Raw genomic sequence first — 19,287 nt, forward strand, 5'->3', positions numbered from 1 at the left:
TATCCTCATTTATCCCTTAAAGACTGTTTGTGCGACTTCACTGGCAGGGTCCTCTCTGCTCTTGTACCATTCAGTGACTTCTTTTCACATGTAAAGTGCAATGGAATAAATGGCGCTATAATAATAAAAAATAATATTTATACTACTTGTACTCTGGGTCAATTGATGGCACTTTCCCACTGACTGTCCCTAAATTGATGTATTTTGCCAGCTTTTGCTCCCGTTTGAAGGTGTTGTGTATACGTTTGGTTTTGGCACTCATTGAATCCAATGGCGTTCAGTGAATATTTGACAATTACATTGGTGAATATTAGAAAATCGGCGATAGTAATCTGAAATGAATATTGAAATATTTGCTCATTTCTAATCTGAAACACCCTTAAAAAAATTATGCGGGTGTTGCATCACGGTCTCCCTAGTGATATGGTGGCGGAGGATGAGGAGAAGGGGGGAGGGCGGCATAAAATAGAACAATTCCTGAAGGGTATACCCATGTCTAGGTGTGAAGGGGTGCATGGGAATAGACCCCCCCAAAAATAACCACTGGATTTGAGTTCATGTTTGATGCTATAATCTGGTGGTGTTGAGAAGTCTGGCCCAATTCAGCCCTTGTTCATTTTTATAACAGTCCGTTTGTCAGCATTTTCAGTTGACAATCGGATGCACTTATCAGTTTTATCAGTTATAATGCCCCCGGTGGCACTAAAAACCATCTCTATAAAAAACGCTAACGGCCAGGACCTCCAAGGCGTAGAAAGACAGTTCATGCCACGTGTCTAGCTTGCATCTTCCAAAACTTTTCCCTTCTTGTCAGAGTACCCCATGTATCAGGACCTGGACGCTGGGAGGGTCTGAGAAAACTGTCCCTGACATTTGACAGCGTTCTCCTGCCTCTGCCGTATCTGGTTTGTCTCCCTCGCTTGTACTCCTTCGTTGTCCAATGAACTGTCTGACTGTGACCTCTGCCGCCAGCGATGTCAGATGGGAATTTTTTTTTGTTATAATTCTTCAACAAGAGCCTGATCTTAATATCTCCAAAAATGAACTCCTTCGGATTCCTCCCTCTACAAACCTACCTGTACCTGACTTTTCAATTTCCTTTAGGTGCTGCCACAATAACTCCCACTTGGCACGTCTGCTATCTTGGAGTCATATTTGACACACAACTTTCCTTTATTCAACATGGAAAATTACTCACTCGCTCATGTCACCTGCACCTTAAAAACTTCTCCAGAAGTCGACCTTTTCTCACCTTTGATACTGCAAAAACTCTAAGGCTATGTGCCCATGATGCACAAATGCTCCGGATTTTTCCTGAGCGTTTCTGTATCTCCCTGGCAGAAAAAACGCATGTGGATTTTACATGCGTTTTTTCTAACAGGGACAAGAGTATGTCACGCGTTTTGCACATACGATTTCGCATGTGGGTTGTCAAGCGCTTTTCAAAGTGATTTTAGCATCACTTGGAAAAATGCTTGACAACTTGGTCTCACTATATAAATCCATTCAACCAGCATAGGTTTATATAGTGTGTCCAAGTTAATAGTTAAAAAAAGAATAAAAATGGTAAAAAAAAACACAAAAAAACATTATACTCACCTTCCGATTGCCCCCGGTCTCCTTCTCCGGTGCGTCCGGTGTCTTGGGCGGCTCGTGGTGATGACGTCGGTGGTTGCGTGACCTGTCACATGACTAAATGACGTCGTGGAAGGTCTTTTTACATTATCGCGAGCTGCCGGGGAGCTAGGACGCACTGGAGAGAAGACCGCAGGCCATCAAAATGTAGGTATAATGTTTATTTTTTATTTTAAATTCTTTTCTTTCACAGGTACTGTGGTACCCGGGTCTGGAGGAGAGTCTCCTCTCCTCCAGACCTGGGTCCTGTTACGGATCCGGGTGGTGGAACCACTATGCTGCAGTGCAAGGAGGGACCAGAGGGGCGTAACTAGGTATCAACTCGGACTGACCAAGGTCGAACGGCGGCTCATTCGACTCCATGACCAAAGAAGGACCGAGCAGAGGGATCAGGTGCTACTCTAGACCAGTCCTTGTATGAGAGCAGGTGACTCCCACGGGTCAGAAGGCAGGAAATGACCGGTACAGCGGAAAATCTTCGACTGGCAGGCTGACGGGTGATCCGGGCAGACAAGCAGGCTGATTAGGCAGATAGTCAGGTGAGTGCTCTGGGTAGACAATCTGGCGGCACAACAGGTAGCTGGCAGGTGCCTCCAGGTAAGCGGGCAGGTAGGCACGGCAGGTAACAGGCAGGTGCTTCCAGGTAAGCGGGCTGGCAGGCATGGCAGGTAACAGGCAGGTGCTTCCAGGTAAGCGGGCTGGCGGACACGGCAGGTAACAGGCTGGTGCTTCCAGGTAAGCAGGTGGGCAGAGCAAATAGACTGGCGGACTAGACTGTAGACAGACTGTCGGACAGGACTGACTTGCAGAGGACCTAAGGGCTTAAGCAAAGTAAGAATCACAAAGCAACAACCTTGCACGGGCATCTCCATTTTGGAGGAGGTGCCTTATATATGAGAGGTCCTCTGGCTATTGGCTGGGGACTCCTTAGGACGGCGCGCGCGGCCCCTTTAAGAGGGAGGGAGCGCGCACGCCCTAAGCACAGTGCCCGGGAAGCTGCGCGTGCTGGCAGCAGCAGGAGAGCCGGAAGACGCCGGGCCGAGAGCGTGGCGGTAAGGGGAACTGCGTCTCTGCCTGTCAGAGGGCATAGACGCCTATACTACAGGTACCATCCGCACATTGAATCGCATAATATCCAAAAATTTTTTAAGGAGAAGCGGGGCGTGGATGTTCTCCCTGGGTTCTCAAATTCTCTCCTCTGGGCCAAACCCCTTCCAATCCACCAGAAAAAAGGTTTACATCTTACCCTCTTGGTGGCCAGAATGTTCTCTACCTCATAGACGTCCTCAGCTGAGACCGGAGCTGGGGAGATAACTGGATTGTCGGCAAAAGAATTAAGCACAACTGGTTTGAGGAGAGATACGTGGAAGGTGTTGGGAATCCTTAAGGTGGCCGGGAGTTTTAACTTGTAGGCTACTGGGTTGATTTGCTTGAGGACTTCAAATGGAACGATGAACCGTGGACCCAACTTATAGGAGGGTATTTTGAGACGAACATGTTTGGAGGAGAGCCAAACCTTGTCTCCTGGCCGGAATAGAGGTGGGTCCAGGCATCTCTTATCAGCATGTTTCTTCATCCGCTCGGAGGATTGAAGAAGTGCTGAGCTTCATTCCTCCCAAATGGTGGAAAATTTGCTGACCAGAGACTCCACGGCAAGGTTGTCCACTGAAGCGGAGACGGGAAACGGAATCAGGGGATGTTGACCGTAGACCACAAAGAACGAGGACTTGGAAGAAGATTCGCTCTCATGGTTGTTATAGGAGAACTCGGCCCATGGAAGAAGCTCTACCCAATCGGTATGGTGAGCGTTGACGAAGTGCCGGAGGTAGCTGATAAGGATCTGGTTGACACGTTCTACTTGGCCATTGGACTGCGGATGGTAAGCAGAGGAGAAATCCAGGGTGACAGAAGCTTACATGTAGCTCTCCAGAAGCGCGAAGTTAACTGGACCCCGTGATCAGACACAATGTGGAGGGGTAGGCCGTGGAGATAAAAGATGTGATGGATGAAGTCCTTAGCCAGCACAGATGCAGACGGGAGACCAGGCAGAGGGATAAAGTGGGCCATTTTAGAAAAGCGGTCAGCGACCACCCAAATGACGGTACAACCGACAGAAACAGGGAGATCAGTAATAAATTCCATAGCAACGTGTTGCCACGGGGCAGCAGGTACGGGAAGTGGCAGGAGACGGCCGGCAGAAAGATGTCTGGGAACCTTGTTGCGGACACAGGACGAACAGGCCGTGACGAAGTCTACAACGTCCTTGCACAGGGTAGGTCACCAGTAATGCTGGGAAATGAGCAGGAAGGTCGTCTTCTGGCCAGCATGGCCGGCTAGTTTAGATGAATGACCCCAGTGAAGAACCTCCCTGCAATCTGGAACCGCTACAAACATCTTACCGGGTGGGAGACGAGACAGGTCCAAGGGAGCCACATTCATCACTTTGGAGGGATCGATGACATGCATAGGCTCCTCCTCTTGATCGGAAGACAGAAAGGATCGGGACAAGGTGTCGGCTTTAACGTTCTTGTCCGCAGGGCGGTAATGTAGGGTAAAGTTGAAGCGGGCGAAGAACAAAGACCACCGTGCCTGATGCAGATTGAGTCTTTGGGTATTCTGTAGATATGCCAGGTTTTTGTGGTCAGTGTAGATGACTACCGGGTGGAGAGCCCCCTTAAGCAGGTAACGCCACTCCTCCAGTGCCAATTTGATGGCTAGCAGTCCTCGGTCCCCTATGGAGTAGTTGCGCTCAGATGAGGAGAAAAGCTTGGACAAGAAGCCGCAGGTAACCGTTCTCCCGGACGGAGATTTCTGGGTGAGCACCGCTCCGGCTCCGGAAGAGGAAGCATCAACCTCCAGAAAGAACTGTTTGTTGCAATCCGGATGGTGCAGCACTGGGGCAGAAGAGAAGGCCTGTTTTAAGGAGAGGAAGGCCTCCTCCTCTTCGGACGGCCATTCCATAGGATTTGCTCCCTTACGGGTGAGCGCAGAGATGGGAGCAGTCCGGGAAGAGAAATGTGGGATGAAGAGACGATAATAGTTGGCAAAGCCCAGGAATCGCTGAATCGCCTTCAAGCCCACCGGACGGGGCCACTTTAAAATGGCAGAGACCTTCTCGGGGTCCATCTGTAGACCTGTCTTAGAGATAATATAGCCCAGGATCGGAAGAGAGGACTGTTCGAAGAGGCATTTCTCAAATTTTGCGTATAGGTGATTCTGCCTGAGCCTAAGCAGGACCTGACGAACATCTCTCCGGTGTGTGGGAAGATCCGGAGAGAAGACCAAGACGTCGTCCAGGTATACCACCTCGCAAGAGTATAATAGGTCACGGAAGATGTCGTTAACAAATTCTTGGAAGACGGCTAGAGCATTACAGAGGCCGAAGGGCATCACACGGTATTCATAGTGGCCGTCCCGAGTATTGAATGTACTTCCTCTCGTCTACTTGGCGGATCCGGACCAAGTTATACGCCCCACGAAGATTGAGCTTGGTGAAGATCCTCGCGCCTTTAAGGCGGTCGAACAGCTCAGAGATGAGCGGAAAGGGGTATTTGTTTTTGATAGTAATCTGGTTGAGTCCTCTATAATCGATACAGGGGCGTAGTGAACCGTCTTTCTTTTTTACGAAGAAGAATCCAGCTTCAGCCGGGGAGGTAGATTTCTGGATGAATCCCCTAGCCAGATTTTCTTCGATGTACTCCGACATGGCCCGGGTTTCGGCCAACGACAACGGGTAAATACGCCCACGGAGTGGAGTGGCACTGGGTACCAGGTCGATAGGGCTATCATATGGCCTATGAGGTGGCAGTGTCTCAGCTTTCTTCTTGTCGAAGACATCTGCATAGGACCAATAAGATGCCGGAAGACCAGGCAAATTAGCCGGAGTAGACGGAGGTCGAGCCGGGCTAACCGGGACCAGGCAGGTCTAATGGCAATCCTGCCCCCAACGGAGCACCTCACCGGATTGCCAATACAGAACAGGTTCATGTCTCTGTAGCCAGGGTAGACCTAGCAAAAGGGAGTGAGAGAGTCCGGAAAGCACATGGAAGGAGATCCTCTTCGAGTTCAGCATTCCCACCTGAAGGGTTACAGGCTCTGTGACGAGCAAGATGGTCATCGGAAGGAGTCTTCCATCCACGGAAGCGACTGCCAATGGTTCAGCCAGAGGTTTGGTAGGAATCTGATACTTCTGTAGAAGGGACTGGGAAATGAGATTCCCAGCGGCTCCGGAATCCAGATGGGCAGTTTCAAAGAACCGGTTCTCTCCACAGGAAATAGAGATGGATAAAGTCAAGAACGGAGAGGATTTACTTTTGCCTAGGATGACCTCTCCGAGTGGTCCTAGAATTTCCACTTCACTGGACAGGAACGGATCAGGTGCTCCTTACTACCACAGTAGAAACAGCTCCCCTTGGCTCGGCTGATTTCTTGGCGAGACTTGACCATCTTGGTCTGGTCGATCTGCATGGGTTCGGGCGAGCGGGTCCGGTGAGTTGCTGGCTGGGGGGCAGGTTTCTGGAAAACCAAGACGAGGCAATCTTCTCTCCCGGGTAAACTCCTTAGCACATTCTTAGCACATTCTAGGAAACGGATGTCAATCCGGGTAGCTAGTGACACCAGGTCATCCAGGGTGATAGGAATGTCCCGGCCGGCTAGCTCGTCCTCAATCCGACCAGAAAGACCCTCCCAGAAGGTGGACACCAGGGCCTCGTTGTCCCAGGCAAGCTCAGAAGCAAGGGTACCGAACTGTATGGCATACTGGCCCACGGTGAGACTCCCTTGGCAATGAGGAGGCAGTAGAAGTCTTACGTCCGGGCTCATCGAAGACCCTCCGGAAGGCAGTGAGGAAGGCCAGAAGATCGGACACCAGGGAATCCCCTCTCTCCCATAGAGGGTTTAGCCATGCCAATGCTTCCCCGGTGAGGTGAGACATGATGAATGTCACCTTGGCCCGGTCAAAGGGAAACTGATGTGCCAGAAGTTGAAAGTGCAGCGTGCACTGGTTCAGAAAGCCCAGACAAAAGACGAGGTCACCCCCAAAATGCGGAGGCGCAGAAAGTCAGGGTTCTAGGCTGGATGCCGTGGTATTGGTAGGCAGCAGTAGTCGCTCGGCTCAGGGTGGCCACAGGTGGGATAGACAGCATTTCCAGATGAGAGTTGACAGACCGCAGGTAGGTCAGGATGGTTTCCTGTTGGGATCTCTGATAAGAAACCTCCTGGTACAGGTCAGCAAGTGAAGGAGCCTGGGGGCTACCGGGTTCCATGGCCCATGCAAACTGTTAAGGATCCGGGTGGTGGGACCTCTGTGCTGCGGTGCAAGGAGGAACCAGAGGGGCTTAACCAGGTATCAACTCGGACTGACCAAGGTCGAACGGTGGCTCAATTGACTCCGTGACCAGGGAAGGACCGAGCAGATGGACCAGGTGCTACTCTGGCCAGTCCTTGTATGAGAGCAGGTGACTCCCACGGGTCAGAAGGCAGGAAATGACCGGTACAGTGGAAAATCTTCGACTGGCAGGCTGACGGGTGATCCGGGCAGACAAGCAGGCTGATTAGGCAGATAGTCAGGTGAGTGCTCCGGGTAGACAAGCTGGCGGCACAACAGGTAGCTGGCAGGTGCCTCCAGGTAAGCGGGCAGGTAGGCACGGCAGGTAACAGGCAGGTGCTTCCAGGGGTGCTTCCAGGTAAGCGGGCTGGCAGGCACGGCAGGTAACAGGCAGGTGCTTCCTGGTAAGCGGGCTGGCGGGCACGGCAGGTAACAGGCAGGTGCTTCCTGGTAAGCAGGCGGGCAGAGTCTGTAGACAGACTGGCGGACTGGTCTGTAGACAGACTAGCAGACTGGAGAGCAGTCAGACTGGCGGACAGGACTGACTTACAGAGGACCTGAGGGCTGAAGCAAAGTAAGAATCACAAAGCAACAACCTTGCACGGGCACCTCCATTTTGGAGGAGGTGCCTTATATACGAGAGGTCCTCCGGCCATTGGCCGGGGACTCCTTAGGACGGCAGCAGCAGCAGGAGAGCCGGAAGACGCCGGGCCGGGAGGGCAGCGGTAAGGGGAACGGCGTCTCTGCCTGTTACAGGGCAGAGACGCCGATACTACAGGTACCATCCGCACATTGAACCGCATAATATCTGTATGTGCACATGTAGTCATGCGGATATTATGCGATTCAATGCAAGTCAGTGGCGGCAAAAACGCCACGATTACGCAAAATTAATGGTAGTGCTGCGGATTTTTCCACAATGATAATCTGCAGTGGAAATTTCCGCAGCATGTGCACAGCACATGCGGATTATCATTGGGGAACATGGCAGACCTTCTACCAAGTGTTTAAGTGCTTTCGCGGTGGAATTGCTGCTGCGGAAACGCTTAAAAAACACATTGTGGGCACGCAGCCTTACTGTTGCTCTTATTCACTAGTGCAACTCTCTTCTAATCTGTCTCCCTCTAAACAAACTGTCTCCTCTCCAATCCCTTCTGAATGCAGCAGCCAGGGTCGTATTTCTATCAAGCTGCTTCACCGATGCCTCTACCCTGTGCCAGTCGTTGTACTGGTTAGCAATCAGTGCAGAATACAATGCAAACTCATCTCTCACCCACCATGCTGTCCACAGTTCTGCACCGGCCTATATCTCTTCCCTCATTTCTGTGTATCACCCCTCATGTTAAGTATACAGTCCTGGTTATTGTTATTGGCACACACAAAGTTTAAGTAAATAATCTGGAATATGTGCTGAAAAAATGAATCAAGTGACGGAGATGGAGGCTGAAGAGGAGGAGGAGGAGGTGGTGCAGGAGCTGTAGAATGTAGAGACAACACTGATTGACCCAGGGCCTGCAATCCTTTGCATCGGGAGGACGTGTTCCATCCCAGGGTCCGACTGGGTCGGGGCTTCCACAGTATTAACCCAGTGAAATGCATCAGCGAGATGAACCGTCCCTGGCCACATTCACTTGTCCACTAGTGATGAGCGAGCACTAAAATGCTCGGGTACTCTTTGTTCGAGTTGAGCAAATTGGAATGCTCGAGTGCTCGGTCCAAGTAACAAACCCAATGTAAGTCTATGGGAGATGCGAGCATTTTTCAGGCTCCTCCCTCCAGTGGTCTGCAGAGGACCTAAAAATTGCCCAAATCGATGGGAACAGTGCTCAAATGACATGGGAACAGCATGGGGAAGACCCCTGGAAGCATTTCTGACTCCCAGGTCACTGCTGTCAACAACATTGTCAGAGATATTACGCCACTTTTCCGGACACACAATAAAACATGCAAAAGCTAAACCAAAATGGATTTTCCTGGGAAATATGTTAAAGAACATCCTTTCCAGGGTAATGACTTGTATGTAAGACAAAATAAATAGCCAAAAATAATGTGCTATGTTCACACGTAGCGTTTTTGATGCATTTTTGCACTTTTGCATTGCTTTCAACCGAGACAAATTCATTCACTGGGAAATGTCATTTTAACATTTCACAACCTTATCTGGCCATGTGGTGTGTGACACATCATCAGCCACATGCATACAGTGCTGAAAAGACATGGGAACAGCATGGGAAAGACCCCTGGAAGCATTTCTGACTCACAGGTCACTGCCTAAAAGTGTGCCCATCATAAGTTTTCCTTGGCGCCTCCCGCCATGCACCTGTTGTTGCAGAATTGCAACAATCACCGTCCACGTCCTTGTCCCAGCGCAGCGTTCAGATGTCCCTACCCCATTCCTTGGAATGCAAGTGCAAGTATGCAGCCAGCCACCCACTCACAGGCTGCAATACTATACTGCCAAATTTTTGACAGCTGCTTGCACTTGAAATGTGGCCTTTTAGGCTTGTGGAGGCGGAAGCTGTCCATAACCTCATGGTGGCGGCGGCCGGGTGTCCATACTCGGTCCCCAGCCACCACTATTTCTCCCGGTGTCGTCTCCGCCTTCCACAAGCACGGGTCCCACAAGATTACCCGTGCACTCCCCAGTGCACTTAGGTGTGAATTACCACCTAACCACAAACACGTGGACAGGTGAATGTGGCCAGGTTCGGTACGGAGCCAGTCCACATTAAAAATGCAGCCATAGAGTGTCTGTGAACTTTCTCAAACCCATTTCTTAGCCAGGGCTGCTTCTCAGCAGGGTTGGACGGATCCACCAGAGAACCAGAGACTCCTCCAGTGGGCCTTGGCTTCTCCATCGGGAGAGTTTCTAGTGCCGAGGTGAGACCATGATGATGATAAAGGCCACCATCTGCTTAGTTTTCTGTTACTTGGAATGCAAGTGCAAGTATGCAGCCAGCAACCCACCCACACACAGGCCACAGTACTAAACTATCAGATTTCTGGGCAGCTGCTTGCACTTGAGATGTGGCTTTTTAGGCTTGTGGGGGCGCAAGTTGTCTGCAACCTCATGGCGGTGGCGGCCAGGTGTCCATACCCTGTCCCCAACAGCCACTATTTCTCCCGGTGTCGTCTCCACCTTCCATAAGCAAGGGTCCCTGAACATTATTTATGGTACTTTTCTGTGGGAATCTGCTTGCCTCCTACTAGCCTGGAATATTTCCAGTGAACTATGGTACGACGCCATGGTAATAGCACTTCCCACAGTACCAGTAGTGAAGCCATCCCCAATTTCCTTCTCAGGAATTTTATTTGGTAGACTGAGTGGCTGCCCACAAAGGAGCTCAAGATAGAGTGGCAGTTTCTCTTGCCTGTTAGATATCAGAGGATGAACGGCAGCACATTGGCTCAGTGGTTAGCACTGAAGCCTTGCAGCGCTGGGATCCTGGGTTCAAATCCCAGCAAGGACAACATCTGCAAGGATTTTTGTATGTTCTCTCCATGTTTGTGTGGGTTTCCACCTCAGTGAAAAAGCAGCCACAGAGTGTCCGGGAACCTTCCCACACACTTTTCTTAGCCAGGAGTGCTTCTTGGCAGGGTCGGACGGTCCCACCCGAGAATCCTCGAGTGGGTCCTTGCTTCTTCATCAGGAGAGTTCATGATAGGCGCAAACTTTGCAGCAGCCATGGGGCTCTTGAGCGGGGGAGAAAGGTAAGCCCTCTGAATCAAATCCTCTGGTGGGCTCAGTGTTTTTCAGTTTGAACTGCTTCTCAGTAGGAGTTGTATTTCTCCACAGCCATGTTCTTTAGCTCGGTGAAAAGACTGGCATAGAGAGAAACCGTATCTACTCCAGCTGTCATTTTTCCTTCACCAGGTTCCGTCCATTGTCACACACTACCAATCCTGGCTGTATGTTCAGTGGTGAGAGCCACAGATCAGGCTGCTGTGTTACAGCTTTCAACAACTCTGCAGCGGTGGGCGATTTGTCACCTAAGCATTAAGCATGTTATCTTCAGCACAGCCTTTTGCCGCTTTGCCAAGGCAGTGCTTTCAGCTTGTGACTGATGTGGTCATTTCGGAGATGGAGGAAGAGGTGCAGGAGCTGAACAATGTGATTACATTGAGGTTACATTGCTGAGTCTGGTTTTTATACTAAACAAAGATCGTACTGTGTTTTTATTTATTTTTTATTTCTTTTTATGTTATTTTTTAAGACAAATGCATTCACCGTGAAATGTCCTTTTTACATTTTACATCCTTATCTGACCATGTGGTGTGTGACAGATCATCAGACACATCTTGTTTCATTTATGATGGAGGGACTCTGAAAGTCACAAAACCTATTTTTTATAGAGCCATCAGGCGGCCCTTACTATTCTTAAATGGCCAGCAGTCGGCCCTCGCTATTGTTAGAGAGCCATCAGCTGGCTATGCTTTGTTGTTCCCATTATTAACAAGTGGGTCTCCTATACTGTTATTGCGTATGCAGTGACTGCAAGGGCTGCCAAAAATTTGGACGTAACCCAATACCCCTTTGAAGAGACATAGAGGAGGGTCGCAGTGAAAAAATGTTCCCATTATAAAGGAGCGGGTTTCCTATAGTGGTAATGCCCATGCTGTGACTGCAAGGCCTGCCAAAATATGGGAAAAAAACCCCACTTACAATTTAAAGACACATAGAGCTGGGCCACAGTAATGTCATGTTCCCATTAGAAAGGAAAGGGTCTGCTATACAGTTGAAAGGTACGCAGTGAATGCAACTGTTGCCAAAAATTTGGAGGAACTCCAATGCCCCTTGCAGGAGACTTAGAGGTCGGAGGACCTCCTGCAAAAATTACTCTCATTATTAGGAAGTGTGTCTCCCATACTGTTTGCCTATGCAGTGAAGCAACGGCTGCCAAAAACTTGGAGGAACTCCAATGCCTCTTGCAAGAGACGTAGATATGTTGATATGGTACATATGGTGGTGATATGGTGGTGGAGGATGAGGATGCAGAGAAGGAGGAGGACAAGAGCAAATAGACAAAATCAGGAATCGTATACCCATGTCTGGGTGTGAAGACAGAGGTGCATGGGAATAGAGTTAGACCTCCCCAAAAAACCCCCACTGTATTTGAGTTTATGTTATGCTGCTCTCATTCAGTGGTGTTGAGAAGTCTGGCCCAATCCAGCCCTTGTTCATTGTTATAAGAGTCAGCCTGTCAGCATTTTCAGTTGACAGTCGGATGCGCCTATCAGTTATAATTTCACCGGCGACACTAAACACCAGCTCTGACAAAACGCTAGCGGCAGGGCCGGCTAGGACCTCCAAGCCGTAAAGAGCCAGTTCATGCCACATGTCCAGCTTGGATACCCAATAATTATAAGACACAGAGGCATCATGGAGGATGTTGGTACGGTCGGCAAGGTACTCCCTCACCATCTTCCGAAACTTTGCACTCCTTGTGAGAGTACCCCACGCCTCAGGGCCTGTGCGATGGAAGGGTCTGAGAAAACTGTCCCAGAACTTTGACAGTGTTCCTCTGCCGGATTGCATTTGTGTCTGTCACCTGTACTCCTTGGTTGTCCAACGAACTGTGACCTCTGCCGCCAGCGTTTTCAGATGGGAATTTTTTTGAATTTTAATGGCCTTCTCGTACTGCACCATTTTATTAGGAATAAATAGGAAAAAATTCAGCTCACCCCTGAGATGCTGTTCCCATCCGGGAAGAGCACAGCGTCTCCGCTGCTGTTCAGCGCTGAAGGTAATTGAGGAAATTAGAGTTGGAATCAGCTCAACACACCGGAGTAATTAAAAATTCACAAAATCTTTTTTGGAAATCCTTTAAAAATAAAATTGCTGAAAATTGGGCATCTCAGACAACAAAGCAATAAAGAGGGGTGGTGTGTATATCAGGAATCAGTCCATACGCGTTTTGAGCTACATGGCTCTTGAACACTGGATGAAGAGTGGTATACAAACTTGAATTTAAATATACTCCCACATAATCAAGGGAAAACAAGAACACATGGTACATATGTGAGACTGCACAGAGGAAAAGAAGGAGAGAAAAAGGAAGCAAAAAATGTGTGCAAGATATATATAATTAAAAACAATAAAGAAATAAAATTAGGACATAACAAACATCTCAGAACATTGATAGAGAAAGAAAAAAATTTACAAATTACAAGAAGGGCAAGTATGGCAATGCAAAGTTAAAAAACCTGACCGAAAAATCTGACCAGAAAACCTGACCAAAACATAGTGAATTGTGCACTGAAAAAGAACTAGTAATGTAGCATCACTTCTCGTCTGAGGTTCAGTCCTAATGGAACGTAAGTATTCAAAGAAAAGATCCAGTACGCTTTGTTTCCTATTTGAATAACAACCATTTCAATTTGCAGTTCACTTGCAATTACCATCATGCAAAAATCACATTCCTGGACTAGGAACTGACTGGTTCAGATGGATGTATTGTTGCTAGTCAAACACATAGGAAGCCCTCATCTGGTAATACAATTTTAGATGCACGTAATTTCCATCCTTCTCATGTCACTAAGGCAATTCCTATAGGCGAATTTATTAGAGCCAAAAGAAATTGTAGCACCTCTGAGAGCTTTCGGATTGAATCTGAAAACAATAGAAGACGTTTATCTGACCGTCACTATCCAATGTGGAGTCTAAATAGAGCACTGAAAATTGCCACTAATCAAGATAGAGTCGATTTAATTAATAAAAAATCAGACCCCAAAGACAACAAAAAAAATAATGTACTAACTTTGGTTTTGACACATAGACTGAAAGTATGTACTATCTCCCGAATAGTGCAGCGCAATTTACCTATTTTATATGATGATCCCATTGTTTTGGATATATTGCAAGATGGAGTCAGAATTGTACCCAGAAAAGCAAGAACATTAGGAAACTCATGATCTCCAAGTTTGCATATTACTCATTCCAACAAACCCAGTTCTCAAATGTGGTTGTCTCTTAAAGGCTTTTACCATGTAAAACTTGCAAAGTTTCTTTTAAAACTCATCATTTTTTCAATCATGACCACAGCAAGAAGTTTTGTATAAAAAACTTTTTGAATTGCAACAGTGATCACGTGGTTTATGTTATTGAGTGCACAATTTGCAATCTCAAATATGTCGGTTCCACTATCCAAAAAATGAAATCTAGAATAAGACAACATTTCTATGATATTGAAGAATTCACAGATAGAAACATATCGCTCGTTTCCAGACATTTTGTGGAAAGTCACAATTCGTGCATATGCCATTGAACATATATCTAGACATATCAGAGCTGGCAATCACACGGGTGTGGTACGCAATAAAGAAGCGTACTGGATCTTTTTTTTGAATACTTTCGTTCCATTAGAATTGAACCTCAGGCGAGAAGTGATGCTACATTACTAGTTCTTTTTCAGTGCACAATTCACTATGTTTCGGTCAGGTTTTCTGGTCAGATTTTTCGGTCAGATTTTTTAACTTTGCATTGCCATACTTGCCCTTCTTGTAATTTGTACAATTTTTTCTTTCTCTATCAATGTTCTGTGATGTTTTGTTATGTCCTAATTTTATTTCTTTATGGTTTTTAATTATATATTTCTTGTGCACATTTTTTCCTTCCCTTTTCTCTCCATTTTTTTTCTTTTTTTCTGTGCAGTAAAACATATGTACCATGTGCTTTTGTTTTCCCTTGATTATGTGGGAGTATATTTAAATCCAAGTTTGTATACCACTCTTCATCCAGTGTTCAAAAGCCATGTAGCTCCAAACGCATATGGACTGATTCCTGTTATACACACTACCCCTTATTAGACCTGTCCTGCAAGGGAATAAGAGACAGAAAGTTCTCCCTGTGTCACGCCAGGAGTGGGTGCAATACAGGGGGAAAAGGTAAAGGGAGCCCAGACACTAGGGAAAGGGGAAGTGGTGACCTCCTAAACTGGACTAGCGTCACCCTATCTTCCCTCACCGTCCATATGCAGCCTCCGCAGCTGTCGCCGATCACGTGCCTCGCCCTACTATCCCTGGCGTAAGGCTACAACTGGGGGTGGAAGGAGATGAGCATTAGTCAACCTCCGCTAGCACTCTAAAGACAAAAGGGGAAAACAACACGGGAATTACAACTTAGCTTTAGAAGAAACTCCAACAGGGCACACGGCCTCAAGACTCCAAAGAGGATGTGATGCTACTTCAGCCAAGTTCCAAGTAGGAACGAACGACGCCCACTTAGACACACCAGGTATATATACACTCAGACTAAAGGGAGGTAGTCGCTGGGTCCTAAACACAGCCTCCTATCTAGGCATCTGTCTGCATTGCCAAAAGTGGAGATCTCCTGCAGACCACTGCAGGGCGACTGTCACCTCTGACACACTTGTGACACCCTGTAGCGTGGGTCTAGAAGCGTCCCCAACCAGTAATGACTGTCACCCAAAATTTGGACAACGCGAGGTTCATGGGAAAAGCAGCGCAACATAAACTCAGCCATGTGTGCCAGACTGCAAATAGGCAAGACTTCCGTGTCCTCACCAATAGGATGACTGACCATGCTCTCCTCCTCATCCTTCTCCTCTTCCCCCTCTCCTTGTCCTCAGGCCATCCACGCTGAAGAGATGGTATGACAGTTGTTCAGGTAGTACCGTCTATAGCACAGGAAACTAGCTCCTCTTCTTCTTCCTCCTCCTCCTCTTCCTCATTGTCAACCAATCCACGTCGGGATGAGATGAAGCTGGGCTGTGTGTAATCACCCTGTATGAATACTTGCTCCATCTCATCGTGCTCCGCCTGCAATGCATCCTCTTTATTTACGAGCAGAGATCATTTCAGAAGACAGAGAATCAGGATGGTGACGTTAATTATGGCATCATCGCCTCTCACCATCTTGATGGAGTCCTCAAAGTTTTGGAGGATGGTACAGATGTCTGACATCCATGTCCACTCCTGAGGTTGTATGCGTGGAGTCAGACCTGAATACCGACGGCCTTGTTGATGCTGGTACTCAACAACTGCCCTCTTCTGCTCACAAATCCTTCTCAACATCTGCAATGTAGAGTTCCAATGCTTGGAGACATCGCAGATCAGACGGTGAGCTGGAAGTTGCAAACGCTGCTGAAGCACGGCAAGGGCGGCCGAGGCTGTAGCTGACTTTCTAAAATGGTCACACAGGCGGCGTACTTTGACAAGTAGATCCAACAGATCCGGGTAGGTTTTGAGAAATCGCTGAATCACGAGGTTAAGCACATGGGCCAGGCATGGTACGTATGTGAGCTCGCCTCAGAGCTGCCACCAGATTCCGGCCATTGTCTCACAAGACCATGCCTGGCTGTAAGGTCAGCTGTGTCAGACACAGATCTGCTTGCTCTTTCAGAGCTGTCCACAACTCTTCAGCTTTGTGTGGTTTGTCACCTAAGCATATTAGCTTCAGCACAGCCTGTTGCCACTTGGCCGAGGCAGTGCTCCAGTGCTTCCAGCTTGTGACTGATATGGTTATTTCAGAAATGGATACTGAAGAGGAGGAGGTGGTGCAGGAGCTGTAGAATGTGGGGGCAACCCTGATTGACCCAGGGCCCGCAATCTTCGGGGAGGACGTGTTCTGTCCCAAGGTCCAACTGGGTCCTGGCTTCCACGATATTAACCCAGTGTGCTGTCTGCGAGATCTACCATCCCTGCTCACTAGCACTTGTCTATGTGTCCATGGTTAGGTGGACTTTCCCAGTAACTGCGTTGTGAGGGCACGTCTAATACTGTGGGACATGTGCTCGTGTAATGCGGGGACGGCACACCGGGAGAAATAGTGGCGGCTGGGGACCGAGTACCGAAGGACAGCCACCGCCATCAGGTTGCGGAAAGCTTCCGTCTCTATGAGCCTAAAAGGCAACATTTCGAGCACAAGCATTCACGAAATGTATGAATTTAGTAGTGTGGCCTGTGGGGCGTTGGCTGCCGCAGACACTGTTTCTGGACCCTGGGGTTTGGCCCACTTAGTTGATTGCTTTGTTGTGCTGGTGGTGGTCAGGCTGATAGTTTTGCTACCCACTGGCCTGGCAGGTGGTGCAAATGGCCTTTTTGGGGTTATCTGCAGAGTCTTTAAAAAATAACCAGACTCGGGAAGACCTAACAGTTGTACTAGCAACTTCTGTCGTGTTGGCGTTAATAGGAATACTTTCCCTCCTTGTGTTTGCGGCCACCACATGGCTTCTTCCTGCCTGTTGTGGTGCTATGCCTCCCTTTCCCTGTGTGCTGCTGTCCTCGCTGTGTGTGTCCCCCTGCCAGGTGAGATCAGATACTATATCATCCACCACCTCGTCTTCCGCACCCTGGTACTCCTCCTGACTTTCTGGCAATTGTGTCTCACCATCATCATCCACGTCTTGCGACAATAATTGCACTTTACCACGATCGCCTTCATGTGACCTTGGCTGCTCCAACATTTGGGCACGCGTTCTCCTCTTGACTCGCTTGAAGCTGGCTGGGCAAGAGGCCGAATCTACTAATGAAAAAGTGAACAGCTCTTCGGAGTTGTCTCCAGGCACTCAGCATGGTGGGAGGAAGGAGGATCAGGGTGAGGAATATGTGGTCCAGACTCACGGCTACTGAGACTTGACCGTGTGGAAGACAGGGTGGAGGTGGTGGTGGCCAAGTGACTGGAAGCATTATCTGCTATCCAACCAATAACCTTATCACACTGCTCTGTGATCTGCAGTCCCCTAGTAATTGGGACAGGAAGGTCGAGCGACAAGATGTGGGTGTTTGTTTTGGGACAATTTCACCTTGCCCACGGCCACGTCCTCGGTCTGCATGGACCATCACGTCCACTTCCCCGTCCCTTGCCATGCACCTTACCTATTTTAAATGGAGGACAATATTTTCTCGTTCACGAGAAATATCTGATTTTGGAACGCTGTTATAAGTGATACATCTGACAGAGAACCACGATTTTAAATAGCAGGCCTATAATTTACTAATATTATTCTACATGGAGAAGTAGTGTGAATAGCTTCACCGACACTGCAACGGAATGAAAATGGAAGAAATGTATGATTTTTGAACAGTCTTTTAGGTGATATCTCTGACAGAGAACCACGGCTTTAAATTGTAGGCCTGTAATTTACTAATATTATTCTACACGGAGACCTAGTGTGAATAGTTTCACGATACATTGCAACGGAATGAAAATGGAAGAAATGTATGATTTTTGAAGTCTTTTCGGTGATATGTCTGACAGAGAACCACAGCTTTAAAATGTATGCCTGCAATTTACTAATATTAATCTACATGGAGACCTAGTGTGTATAACTTCACCGACACTCTGCAACGGATAATATTGGCCTCCTTTTCCATTCTAAGTTCAGTTCAAATTTCTGGATTTTTGTCTCTGAAATATGGAACAGATCTGGCTTGATTCTGCAGTGAGCAGAAAAGTGGTATACTCTGGGTTGCTTTTTAAGCAAATAACCAAGATTAAGATAAAAAAAAATTTGCTTTTCTATGTCTAGAAATATCTGTAATTATTACAGCAGCAGCAGCAGACAGGATGTTCAATGGACCCTCTTGTGCTGTGTCATACACTGCAGTCTGCCACATACACTGCCTGCCTGCCTAGCACGAATTATATGCAGCTGGATTAGTCCTCAGAAGGACTGTTAGTTCAGATGGATATACATATATGTCGTGGAATACCTATACTAACAAGCAAATCTCTCCCTAACTCAGCCGCACCTCTCCCTACTCTGCCTGATTCTGGGGTAGACTGTAAGGAGCATGGCGAGCCCGGTCTTCTATACACCTGATGATGCTGTGCTGCCAGCCAATCACTGTAATGCCCACAACCAACATGTCTACGGCATTACAGTGTGTGGCAGGCAATCCCTGCATGTTCATTGGCTCTCTAAAGAGCACCAAACATGCAGGGAGGGGACTAGAGTTCCCGCCCGAGCAACCCAGAAATACTCGTCGAGCACCGAGCTCGTCTAGCACAGTGATGCGAGTACCGAGCAGTGGCGAGCATGTTCACTCATCACTATTGTCCACGTTTTTTTGGTTAGGCGGTCCTTTCCACTTAAGTGCACTGGAGAGAGCATGGGTAATGTTGTGGGACCCGTGCTTGTGGAAGGCGGAGACAATACCAGGAGAAATAGTGGCGGCTGGGGAGACATGAGATTTTGGAAACCTTCCGCCTCCATGAGCTTAAAAGGCAACATTTCAAGTGCAAGCAGCTGTCCAGAAATGTGGCAGTTTAGTATTGCAGCCTGTGGGTGGGTGGGTGGCTGGCTGCATACTTGCGATTGCATTCCAAGTAACGGAAAACTAAGGAGATGGTGGCCTCTATTATC

The 19,287-nt window shown here is 48.1% G+C and overlaps 1 protein-coding gene across 1 annotated transcript in view; it reads left to right on the top strand.

Annotated features, from left to right (window-relative positions):
• The window catches only part of PGBD5 (piggyBac transposable element derived 5), a 671,274-nt gene that overhangs the window by 344,173 nt on the left and 307,814 nt on the right, over nucleotides 1–19,287 (top strand). The window lies entirely within an intron of this gene.

The sequence above is a fragment of the Phyllobates terribilis genome, unplaced genomic scaffold, assembly GCF_046119375.1.
Source record: "Phyllobates terribilis strain yellow unplaced genomic scaffold, ASM4611937v1 Scaffold_24__1_contigs__length_18792416, whole genome shotgun sequence".
In the NCBI taxonomy this organism is placed as follows: domain Eukaryota; kingdom Metazoa; phylum Chordata; class Amphibia; order Anura; family Dendrobatidae; genus Phyllobates; species Phyllobates terribilis.